Source organism: Telopea speciosissima, chromosome 11 (genome assembly GCF_018873765.1).
Source record: "Telopea speciosissima isolate NSW1024214 ecotype Mountain lineage chromosome 11, Tspe_v1, whole genome shotgun sequence".
Classification (NCBI taxonomy): Eukaryota; Viridiplantae; Streptophyta; class Magnoliopsida; order Proteales; family Proteaceae; genus Telopea; species Telopea speciosissima.
In genome coordinates, this window is record NC_057926.1 from 7,270,169 (window position 1) to 7,283,504 (window position 13,336).

At 39.2% G+C, this 13,336-nt stretch overlaps 1 protein-coding gene across 1 annotated transcript in view; it reads right to left on the reverse strand.

Annotated features, from left to right (window-relative positions):
- LOC122646444 (F-box/FBD/LRR-repeat protein At1g13570-like) overlaps window positions 1-13,055 on the reverse strand; it is a 119,995-nt gene extending 106,940 nt beyond the window's left edge. Inside the window, exon 1 of the mRNA XM_043840000.1 lies at window positions 13,023-13,055. The gene's annotated coding sequence lies outside the window, so the exon portion shown is untranslated. The remainder of the gene's footprint in view (window positions 1-13,022) is intronic.
- Window positions 13,056-13,336: the final 281 nt, after the last annotated feature.

Sequence of the window (13,336 nt, forward strand, 5' to 3'; positions counted from 1 at the left end):
GCATGTCATAAGAATTTCAGGTTATACCAAATGAACGTCAAAAGCGCTTTCTTGAATGGTTACATAAATGAAGAAGTCTACGTATCTCAACCGCCTGGCTTTGAAGACTCAAAATTTTTAGACCGTATTACAAATTGAAGAAGGCCCTGTATGGTTTAAAACAGACCCCAAGAGCATGGTACGACAGATTGAGTAAGTTTTTAGTCAATTTTGGTTTTTCAATGGGTAAAATAGATACCACTTTATTTGTCAAGGACGATATAAATGATGTGATAATAGTCCAGATTTATGTAGATGACATAATCTTTGGATCTACAAATGAATCTTTTTGTTCTGACTTTGGCAAATGCATGAGTAATGAATTTGAGATGAGTCTCATGGGTGAACTAAATTTCTTTTTAGGACTGCAAATTAAACAAACTCCTAATGGGATATTCATCAGTCAAACAAAGTATCTTAAAGAATTATTAAAGAAGTTTGACATCAATGGACAAAAGTCATCCAGTACTCCAATGAGTACATCTGTAACTCTGTCCAAAGATGAAGATGGTATCCCTTTTGATCCAACTAAGTATAGAAGCATGATAGGTAGCTTACTCTACCTAATGGCTAGTAGACCTGACATTATATTTAGTGTCTGTGCTTGTGCTAGGTTCCAAGCCAAACCTATGCAATCTCATTTGAGTACTGTAAAGAGAATCTTTAAGTACTTGAAGGGAACTCCAAGCATTAAACTATGGTACCCTATGAACAATGACTTTGACCTTGTTAGGTTCTCCGACGCAAATTTTGCCGAATGTCATGTTAATCTTAAGAGTACAAGTGGAACTTGTCACTTCTTGGGATCGTGTTTAGTGTCGTGGTTTAGTAAGAAGCAAAATTCAGTTGCTCTTTCTACCACTAAGGCTGAATACATTGCAGCCAGACGGTGTTATGCACAAGTGCTTTGGATGAGGCAAACTCTCCAAGACTATGGAGTGAAGTTTGACACCTCCTCAATCCAATGTGATAACACTAGTGCAATTAATCTTAGCAAGAATCCTATTTTACACTCTTGAGCTAAGCATATTGATATTCGTCATCACTTTCTTCGTGATACAACTCAAAGAGGTGAAATCCGTCTTGACTATATTGAAATCAAGAAGCAACTTGCGGACATCTTCACAAAACCTTTGAGTGAAGAACGTTTCTTCTGTCTTAGAAGAGATCTTGGATTGTGTGACCCTTTTATCTAAGCTAAAAATGTTTTCTCAAAGTTATTTCTTTCAAAATTGCTGTTTTTCCTACTGTTCCTGCTTGAAACGGTATACCGGTTTGCCAAATGGTATACCAGATCAGCTTCTCTGGCAGTTTTTTAGCCGTTATTGTTTGAAATGGTATACCGGATGTCCGAATTTCTACCCATTTTATAACTATTGGACCTCTTTTCAAGCCTATTTAAACCCCATTTCTTTGTCCTTTTCTGATTCACTGTTTATCATATCATCTTCCCTCTATCTAAATTCTTTCTATTACTTTAAAGGTCTTTTTCTCTTCTCAAAACCTCTCTCCACCATGAGTAGAAAAGGGAAGGACCCTATGCCGGAGAGACAACAACCCTCTAAAAGAGGAAGAGGAAGTGGATCAAGACAACCATATACTAAAGGAGAAGATCATTTGTTTCGGTCTAGGGAATGCCGAGCAAATTGGCATCTCTACCTTGCAAGAAAGATTGAAGAAGAACGTGAAGTGGATGTGTTTTCTTTTAATAGCATTCATCTCGAAGACCGCTTTAAGGACATCGGTTGGGAACCCATTCTCAACATGGATGACCCTTGCTATCCAAACCTTGTCAAGTATTTCTACACCAACCTCTACTTCAGCGGAGCGGAACAAGACTTGAAACTTCTTTCTTATGTGAAGGGAACTCACATAGACCTTTCTCTTGATGATCTTGCTCACATCCTTCACATTCCAAATGATGGCCCCTGCATCTTTTGGACTCCAAAGAATACCAATTTCAGTGATTTGATCAACCATGAAGAGATATACTCCTCCATTCTAAAATAGTTTGATCCAAATGCCGGAACTGTTGTTGTTGGTCGCCTTCGTCTTATACCTCATGTCATCTCTTACATAGTCCAACACAACATTATTCCTAGGGGTGGTGATAGAAACAAGTTTCTTACGCCACAAGCTTATATCACTTATTGCATCTACACCAATAAACCTACCAATCTTCCTTACTTCATCATGCGATACATGGAATCTTGTACTCATCCTTATAGGAGCACTAACCTTCCCTATGGTAGGCTCCTCACTCTTGTTTTTCGGGAGTACAACTTAGATCTTGATCGTGAGGAAGTGGCCCCTGTTTCCTCCCAATACATCACTCGGAATAGTTTTCATACAATAGCTATTCCTCCTCCTTCCAATGTGTTTGTCGAAGAAGAATTGGGAGACCAAGTGCCTCCTCCTCCTATTGCTCAAGAAGGGATACCGGCATCTCTATACGATTGGGTGTCAAGCATTGATGAATACATGGATGAAGCCAACACTCGTATCATGAAACTTGAACTTGGACAACAACGGATTCAAGATGATGTCGCATCTCTCCGTGATGATGTGAAGACCGGCTTTAACAACATGTATCTGCGCCAAGACAAGATTCTTAACTCTATTCAAACTCTTGCTCTCAATCTTGGACATCTTTCTCTTGATAGACCAAGAGCCACTCCACACGGAGTTCCATTGCCGTTCGCTAGTGCATCCAGTTCTATTTCACCTCTTCCATCCTTTGATCCTCCTGTTTGATATGTTTTGACTTTCTTTTTCATAATGCCAAAGGGGGAGAAGTATATTATATTGTGTTTGAAAGCTGTAATGGATAATGATTATGGCCTTATAAATAAATTTGCTTGGTTTAAAGAATTATTATTATTCTTGTCTCTTATTCCTTGCATACATTATTGCTCTCCATTATTTATATCTTTTGTGGATTATTTGTCATCATCAAAAAGGGGGAGATTGTTAGAAAAATGGTCCTACACTCTACTTCCTCCAAGTCATCCCTATGATGATGTTTTGATGATAATAAATAAGACTTGGACTAATACTTATGTTCTAAGTGTTTTAGAGTCAAAGCATAGCATCAAGTGAGGGGGAGCATATACAAGTTTTCAAAGACCACTTTCAAAGAAGATTGAAGCTTGGAAGTCAAAGACATATGTTTAGAAGCTTAAAGCATTGAAGAATTGAAGACTTTTGATTGAAGACTTTGTCTATTTACAAATATGTAATTTCTATTGTTTCTTGAGTCACATTCGATGTAATGCACACACACACGCATGGATCCATCTAGAATGACCTTAGGAGGTTATTCGAACTCTTGATCATATGACCAATTGGGTTTAAAATACCCAAAATAACCCCTGAGGAAATTAGACTAAAATTACACTGTGCCCAATCCGGCATACTGGATCCCAATCCGGCATACTGGATCCCAATCCGGCATACCGGATTAATGGGTGTCTCAGAGAAACACCTCCAGTAACCCCTTTACCCATGCTGGATAAGGATCCAGCATATCGGATCCTCTCTTGGGTGTATTTTGCCCTGATCCGGCATACCGGATCCCAATCCAGCATACCGGATGAGTGCTTGACTAATTAATTATGACCGTTATTCTCCTATCTCTTAAGGAAAGTAGGTAACCCGGCATACTGGATTCCCATCCAGCATACCGGATCACTTATAGAATGTGGGATTCTCTTCTTAATTGTATTCCTAATTGATTCTAAGCCTCTAGCCTATAAATACCCTCTTGATTAGTGTTCTAAACACTACAACAATCATCAATCAAGAGCTTTAAGCAATCAAGCACTCCCTTGTGAGATTATTCTTTCAAAATCAAAGAAAATCGAAGAAAATTCAATCTCATTCTTGCTCCCTCATTGCATACTTGCATCCAAGATACATTGACTAAGAGGTAGCACTAATTCTACTAAGTTTTAAGGTAATCCTAAACTACTTAGTACTTTACTTAAAATTGTTGTTGAGTCCTCTTGCTCCAAATCAAGAGAAGGAGTCCTCTTGCTCATTTCTCAAGAGTAGTCATTTGAGTCCTCTTGCTCATATTTTCAAGAGTAGTTGTACGAGTTCTCTTGCTCACTCAAGATTCGTTATAGTGAATTCTCTCTAAGGTGAGAGGAGTGGACGTAGGCACATTTTGGCCGAACCACTATAAATTATTTGTGTCTTTTTACATTGCTTGTCTTTACTCTTCTCTATCTTTATTGTTTGATTTTATTTTCGTATATTTATTTTAATTTTTGAACCTACACCTATTCACCCCCCCTCTAGGTGAATTCACAGTCTCCACACCATTTGGTGACCACTTGCCTTTTGATTCCCATACCCATTTGTGTATGGTTGAGGGTTCCAAGGTCTTTGGTTTTGAGACATTCTATATGACCCTTGGTTATTGGGTGGTCTTTGCACCTTGGATGGATTTTTCCTATATTGACCATTGAAGGGTCTCTTTTGACCGTTGAAGGGTCTTCTAGGAGGTCGAAAAGGTTGCTTCATATAATAGCATTCCCAAATAGTGTGTCCCTTTTTGTTGTAATTGTTACATACAATAATTTGAGGAATATTTGGGCTTAGGGTCTTCCTTTTGGGATTTGATTTGTTTAACTGAGGAGTTTTTTTTTCTAACATAACATTCCTCAATCAAATGTTCTTTCTTTTTACAATAATTGCAGAACTTCTTCTTCACTTTCTTACTTGTTATTTTACTTGAACTTGCCTCATTGGTATGATTTGAACTCTTGTTCACATCATAACCTACTCCTTCCTTGTTGAAGGGTGCTTTGGATGTATTTTTGAATAAAATATCAAGAGTCTTTTTGCCATTTGTGAAGGACTCTAATGCTTTACACAGTTTCTCTTTTTTTTTCTTCCAAAGTCTCTACTTGAGAAGTTAGAGATGTGTTTTGGTCTTTGAGGGTGTTTATCTCCTTTAGGAGATCTTTCTTAGTAGTAGTCAATTCTATGCTACTTTGATATAAATCTTCAAAAGCTTCTTCCAATTCTAAATAATCTTTATCTTTAGAAGGAGAAATTGGAGTTACCTCATTTTGAGTTTCTTCTTCTTCTTCAGTAGCCATTAAAGCGAGGTTGGATTATTTCTCTTCTTCTTGTGATTCTTCATTATCTTCGTCTTCATCACTTGAGTCGAAGGTGTGTTCAGCTTTGTAGGCCTTCTTATGCTTCTTCATTTTAGGGCAATCTTCTCTAAAATGTCCAGATTTTTTATACTCATAACACAAGATTTCCTTTGAAGAAGAGTTAGAATTATCCTTAGAGATATTTTTATCTTTTTGGTCTTTTGAGAATTTTCTTTTGTTGAATGAAGGTTTTCCTTTGTTCTTCAAAAATCTTGAAAATTTCTTTGATAAATAGGCAATTTCATCATCTGAAAGTTCTTCATCATCGTCGCTGATATTATAGGTTTTGAATGCGACAACCTTCTTCTTAGGTTCCTTAGGCTCGTCCTCCTTAGTGTCTTACTTTAGCTCCATCTCATGTGTTTGAAGTGATCCCAACAGCTCATCTAGACTTAGCTTATCAATGTCTTTTGATTCTCTTGTGGTTGTAGTCTTGGGTCTCTATTCCTTTGAGAGTGATCTTAGAATCTTTCAAACGTTCTCGCCATTGGAGTAGACCTTACCTAATCCTTTCAACTTGTTTACAATGTTAGTAAATCAAGTAAACATGGCATATATATTTTCATCATTTTATATTTTAAATAGTTCATATTCATTTACTAACATGTCAATCTTAGATTGTTTAACTTCAGAAGTACCTTCATAGGTCACCATAAGCTTATTAAACATCTCCTTAGCGGAGTCACACATGCATGTCCTATTATACTCTTTTTCTCCTAATGCACATTGAAGATAATTTATAGCAACATAGTTGAGTTGCATCTTAGCTTTCTCAACTGCAGTCCATTCTTCTTTGGGCTTGTCTATAGTATTGGGTCCGTTCTCTATAACTTCCCATGCATCAATGTTATTGGCGCATACGAAGTTCTTGAAGCGATTCTTCCAATAGGAGAATCCTTCACCTTCAAAGAAGGGAGGTCGGATAATGTTATAACCTTTGAACTTACGGTTAGCAGAAGTTCCCATAGTCTTTAATTCTTAGTTGGATTAAAGATAATCACGATCTTGAGCTCCCGCTCTGATACCAAATGTGAATTCACCTAGAGGGGGGATGAATAGGTGTAGGTTTAAAAATTAAAATAACTATGTGAAAATAAAATCAAACAACAAAGATAGAGAAGAGTAAAGACAAGCAATGTAAAAAGACACAAACAATTTATAGTGGTTCGGCCAATATATGCCTACGTCCACCCCTCTCACCTTAGAGAGAATTCACTATAACGAATCTTGAGTGAGCAAGAGAACTCGTACAACTACTCTTGAAATTATGAGCAAGAGGACTCAAATGATAACTCTTGAGAAATGATCAAGAGGACTCCTTCTCTTGATTTAGAGCAAGAGGACTCAACAACAATTTTAAGTAAAGTACAAAGTAGTTTAGGATTACCTTAAAACTTAGTAGAATGAGTGCTACCTCTTAGTCAATGTAGCTTGGATGCAAGTATGCAATGAGGGAGCAAGAATGAGATTGAATTTTCTTCGATCTTCTTGATCTTGAAAGAATAATGTCATAAGGGAGTGCTTGATTGCTTAGAGCTCTTGATTGATGATTGTTGTAGTGTTTAGAACACTAATCAAGAGGGTATTTATATGTTAGAGGCTTAGAACCAATTAGGAATCCAATTAAGAAAAGAATCCCACATTCTATAAGTAATCTGGTATGCTGGATGGGAATGCGGTATGCCGGATTACCTACTTTCCTTAAGAAATAGGAGAATAACGGTCATATTTAATTAGTCAGGCACTAATCCGGTATGCTGGATTGGGATCCGGTATGCCGGATCAGGGTAAAATACAGCAACTATATGATCCGGTATGTTGGATCCTTATCCAGCATGGGTAAAGGGGTTACTGGAGGTGTTTCTCTGAGACACCCATTAATCCAGTATGCCGGATTAGGAACCGGTATGTCGGATTGGGCAAATTCAGTGAATTTTAGTCTAATTTCCTCAGGGGTTGTTTTGGGTATTTCAAACCCAATTGGTCACGTGATCAGGAGTTCAAATAACCTCCTAAGGTCATTCTAGATGGATGCATGCGTGTGTGTGTGCATTACATCGAATGTGACTCAAGAAACAATAGAAATTACATATTTGTAAATAGACAAAGTCTTCAATCAAAAGTCTTCAATTCTTCAATGCTTTAAGCTTCTAAACATATGTCTTTAACTTCCAAGCTTCAATCTTCTTTGAAAGTGGTCTTTGAACACTTGTATATGCTCCCCCTCACTTGGTGCTATGCTTTAACTCTTAAACATTTAGAACATAAGCATTAGTCCAAGTCTTATTTGTTATCATCAAAACATCATCATAGGAATGATTTGGAGGAAGTAGAGTGTAGGACCATTTTCCTAATATAAATATTGTGCCATGCGTTGCTCTTTGGCTTCAGATTCTCCCTTTACCTGATTGAGCACCAACTGTGAATCACTGTGCATAGTGATATTTCTCACCATCAGAGTCTTTGCAGGCCCAGACCAGCTATCAATGCCTCATATTCAGCTCCGTTATTTATAGTTTGGAATTTGAATTTCAGTGCGTAGTGCACCACAAATCCCCCTGGGCTAGTCAAAATCAGTCTAGCTCCGAATCAAGTGCTACTGGAGGATCCGTCCACATACAACATCCAGGACTTTGGTTGTTCTCCATGATCGGAATCTGCTGCTATCTCGTCATCCGAAAAGGTGCATTCGACGAAAAAATCTGCTAATGCTTACGCTTTTATAGCTGTGCACGGTTTGTACTGCACATAAAATTCTCTAAGCTCGACCGTCCTCGCTACCAGATGCCCTGAGTGATCGAGTTTTGATAAAATCTTCTTCAACAGTTGATTCTTCACTACCACTATCGAGTAAGCTTGAAAGTAAGGCCTTAACTTCCGTGCAACCATTATTAACTCATAATCGTGCTTTTCTATGTGGCTATATCTTGTTTTTGCGTCAGGAGCACCTTGCTGACATAATATATTGGTTTTTGTACTCGTACATTACCTTTTACCAATACTACACTTACAACTACTGTGGTAACTGCTAGGTAGAGCTGGAGCACATCCCCAGGGTCGGGCTTTGTCAACAACGGTGGGTTGGCCAAGTATTTCTTCAGATCCGTGAATGCCTTTTGACATTCCTCCATCCATTCAAACTTCAGCTTTACCCCTTTGGTCTACCTTTCAGCTGCTCAGTTTTTCAGTGCTTTGAAGAATGGAAGAAACCAATCACCAGAAGCAGAAATGAATCTTCCTAGGGCAGCTACTCTTCGTGTTAGCTCTTGCACTTCCTTAATTCGTTCAGGTGGCACCATATCTAAGATGGCTTTGATCTTGGCCGGATTTGCTTTTATTCCTCTTCACGACACCATGAAGCCAAGGAATTTACCAGAAGTTACCCTGAACACACATTTGGCAGGATTGAGCTTCATTTTGCTTTTGTTCAAAACTTGGAATGTTTCTTCGAGGTCGGTTATGTGGTCGGATGCCTTTAGACTTTTCACAAGCATGTTGTCCACATAGACTTCTACATTGCGCCCTATCTGCTTTTGAAAAATCTTGTTCACCAATCATTGATAGGTGGTGCTTGCGTTCTTTAGCCCAAAAGGCATTACTTTGTAACAGAATGTGTCTCTGCCCTCTATGAAGGAGGTTTTTAGTATGTCTGATTCATACATTTTGATTTGATGATACCCGGAATAGGCATCCATGAAACTTAGCAATTCATGGCCTGCCGTGGCTTCTATCAATAAATCAATACGAGGCAAAGGGTAGTAGTCTTTAGGGCATAGTTTATTCAGATCAGTAAAATCAATACACATACACCACTTGCCATTAGGTTTGGTTACCATAACTACATTAGAGAGCCACTTAGGATAAATGGCCTCCTCAATGAATCCTGCCTTCATAAGCTTGACAACATCCTCTAACACTTTTACCTAGCGCTCAGGTGCAAGGGTCCTCTTCTTCTGGAAGACTGGCTGTGATGCTGGGTAGACGTTCAGCCTATGCTTGGCCAATTCTTGATCAATTTTGGGCATATCAGTAGCTGACCATGCAAAGATATCTGCATTGGCCCTTAAGAACTCCACCATGCGCTTCTTTCGCTCTCCCGTTAGGCCTGCGCCTACTTGGACAATGAGACGATCATCCCCTTCAACAATCTCTATCGAAACTAGGTCCTTGGTTGGCTCTGATCTTTCATGCTCAGTATCATCATGAGCATCTTTGAGTGGAACTTGGAGCATCTATGGCTCCTTCCCTTTTCCTCTCAGATAACCCTCATAGCATTTTCTTGAGGTTATCTCGGCTTCCACGACACTCTCCTACACCTTCCTCCAAGGGGAATTTTATTACAAGGTGGGGAGTGGAGACTATGGCATGCAGCGCATTGAGGCCTAGTTGTGGTTGAGTATTACATTGAAGGTGGAATTAACCTTCACCACCAAAAAGTTCATCATCATAGTTGTGGACAAAGGCTCGATCCCCACGATCACCAATAGCTCAATAGAGCCTTTTACATGCACAAGGGGCTCCATTAAATCCATAGAGTGGGAATCCACCCTTTTATATATCGGGCTTTTAGTTGCATTTCGAAATCTCTATGTAAATAATCTTTCTTCTTCTTTTTTTTTCTTTTTCTTAGGATTCATTGTAATAAAGGGAATATTTCTCCTACTTCCTCTCTCTCTTCTCTCTTCTCCTCTCTTCCCCTATAAATACCTCCCTCGGGTTGTAGAGTTAGTTTTTAGTTCAGTTTTAGTTAGTTTCTAGTTCAATTTTAATTCAGTTTTAGTGTAATTTTTAGTTCATTCACTTAGTAAAATTTAGTTGTGATTTTGGCTTTTCTAAGTTCTAGTTTGCTTTTGATTTTCATATAATGGTTGTAATAGGTTTAGTTTATGCTTTAATTTCAATTTAAGTCTTCAATTGAGTTGTAATTTCTTAATTCTAGTTTAGGTTTAAGCCTTCTCTAAGTTCTTAAGTTGATGACAAGACTTGAAGATTTAGAAGAGGAGGCCATGGTAAGTTTATGCAAATATTCAAGCTTTTCAATTACATTCATGCAAGCACATCCAGGTTTTACTATCTAAACTCTCAATCTCATACTCCCTCTCCTCGATCTCTCTCTATCTTCTTCTTTTTCTCCCTTTATTTCTTTTTTTTTTTTATATGATTGTGGTATGTGGATGCACTTTTATTCCCTTATTTCTTTTTATGTGATTATGAAGTGTGGCTGCGTTTTGTTATTCCTTCCAATTTACGATAGTTTGATAGGTTAGATGCTCATGTGTTAGGACGCCAACTTAATCCCTTAATTTTGTTAGATGCTTATGAGTTAGGATGCATTAATTTTCATTAGTTTCATTAGTTTAATTTAACACTTTAATTTGGTTCACTTTGCATTACTTTTAAGTTAGTTAAATAGAGTGGCGGTATATCTCCTCGTGTTCGACACTGTAGCTACGATTGATCCGTGCGCTTGCGGTATAATTTTTAAACTCAAACACTGTCTTCATTGTCGCCCAACCGAGCAGGGGATTTTGCTTTCTCCTCAGGTTCTCAGGTTCGGTTCTCCTATCTTCTGTCGTCGCCTTCCTTTTTCACAAATCTGCTTAGGCGACTCCTCTGGATGAGGGCTTCTATTTCATCCTTCAGTTGTCTACAATCCTCCGTGTCATGGCCATGATCTTGGTAGAATCTATTGTATTTATTCTTATTGCGCTCATGTGCAGGCTTTATCATCTTTCCTGGCCAGCACAGGGTTACCTGGTCCTTAATCTCATTAAGGATGTATGCCCAGTTGTGTGTGAGAGTAGAGTATGTGGGCTCCGACTTCGGATCGCTTCTAGGAACTCACGCCTGATCATCTCTTTTCCTCTTCCCGCCTTTTTGGGTCTTTGCTATCTTTCTGGGCATTTACCCCAGATTGGGAATCTTTCTTCTCTAGACTTTTCTTCTCGAGCTTTATCTCTTTCTCTTGCCCAACTACAAGAACTTCTGCAAGATTGATATATTTTTCGTAACACGAGAAGAGTTCATACATATCAACTGGCTCGTCCATGGTCAGGGACTTCTTTAATTCAACATCCCTGATGCCACTGTGCAGGGCTTGGAACTTCACAATCGGGTCCAAATTTCGTACCTCCAACGCGTCATTGTTGAACCTTGTAAGAAAGTCTCTGATCGTTTCATTAGAGTGTTGCTTAATGGCCAAAAGATTGGCCGTTGTATTCTTGTGGGCTCTACTACTCATAAAGTTGGCAAGAAAGGCCCGTTTGATCCCCACGAAGCTAGAGAGTGATCGTGGCTTCAGGCGCGTGAACCACTGCCTTGCTGAACCCTTCAAAGTAGAGGGGAATGCCCGACACATAATAGCATCTGAAGCCCCTTGAAAGAACATCAAAGATTCTAAACTTTCAAGATGGTCCTCTGGATCCATCGTGCCTCCATACTACTCAATAATTGGCATCTTGAAACCCTTAGGTAGGCGCTCCGCTCTGATCTCGTCTGTGAAGGCAAGATCGGTGGTGAACTAGAGGTCGTGGCTCAGAGCATGATTCTTTCCCTTCAAAACTTCTTAGATCTACTTCTGCAACTCCATCACCTTGTCATTCAAGTTCCACCTAGGTCATCTGAGATTCTTCTCTCCTATTATCTCCTAGGGCTTCTTTACCCTTTCTCCGAACATTGCTCGCATTGCTATGATTTTCACTATGTTTTGGGGAATGAATTCTCTCCTTCGCCTGCGACGGGTGCGGAGGCTATGGTGAAATTCCTTGTAGGATATTACACTGCATTTTCATCATCTGGTTCATCTGGTCATGCCACCGAGTTTGCATTACTTCAAACACATACCATGGCGGATCTCCAGGGAGTCTTGGTTAAGAATCTTCCTTCTGGGAATTGTCCTCTTCTATGAATACATCGTCCCGTCCGGCGTGAGGGCCAGAGGGTCCCTTTAGTGCCCCTTTTTGAGCAACGACACAAGCAGCGACCGTGGCCGCGGCGGTAGTGGTAATGGCCTTCGAGATCTTGGACTGGTTGCGAGTGTTGGTCATCATGGGATCTTTGCAAGTTTCTCAATCTTCATTCCCATAGACGGTGCCAAAATTGTTGCACAAAGAAAGATACTTACTTAGCTATGAGGTTTCCCTCTCTGCAACACATAAATTAGAAATGAAAACAAAGAACTTTTGAAACTGTCTTGATCTCTCAATTGATTAATCCCCTAATCTGGGGCTCAATGGCCTCTATTTATACTAGTTTCATCCCAATCTCCTTTACAAAGATCTTCCCGATAGGTTTCCTTTCTCGTCAAGAGATTGAGGTGTTCTCGGTTAAGGATACTCCATGGAGGAGTGATCTTCTCCTACATTCCAACAATTAGGAATCTTTCCTTACGTGGATTATGGTTACCATTCATAACACCTTCAGGATTCTCTTTAACCTTCTCTGTTGATGTGGCTATACCAGTTTAACCGCCCTGCACGTGATACGCGAATCTTGGGTGGAACGGGTTTCTTGGGCTTCAACCTTCTAGGTGTCACCCCAGGACTAAGTGGATAAAATATGGTGTATCAATATATAATCCTTAAACAACTTGGGACCTCTAACAAAGAGTGGAAAAAAAAGGAGAATTAACTAATAAGGAGAAGAAAATGAAGAGGAATACGAAGAACCCTAAAAAGTGCAGGAGACAGAAAGTATTTGAACCCTACAACATACACCAGAAGAAAGATTGTTTTAGTTTATTTAGTAGATCTAAGAAAGAGATCAAAACCTACATCAAAAGTGATCCTACCGATTACTGATGATCGTCAACACTGTAAGCTTCCTCTTTGTGCACATAACCCAAATTGACACAGAAACAAAAATCCAAGTAAAATGATTTAACTTCCTGTCTCTCTCACATTTTCCGCTTTCCCTTTCAACTCTTCCAAAAAATCCTCTACTTTTTGAACAAGAGAAGACCAAGATCACTTGATCTTTTGTGTTGACACCCCAGAGTCAACCAAAAAACAAAAAAAAAAACTGACACCCCAAAAGGGTAGAGGCGTCATCTCACCATGCCCTGTGAGAGGGTGTAAGAAACACCACCAAGTAGAGATCTTTTCTCTAGGAATGGGCAAGAGATCTTTACT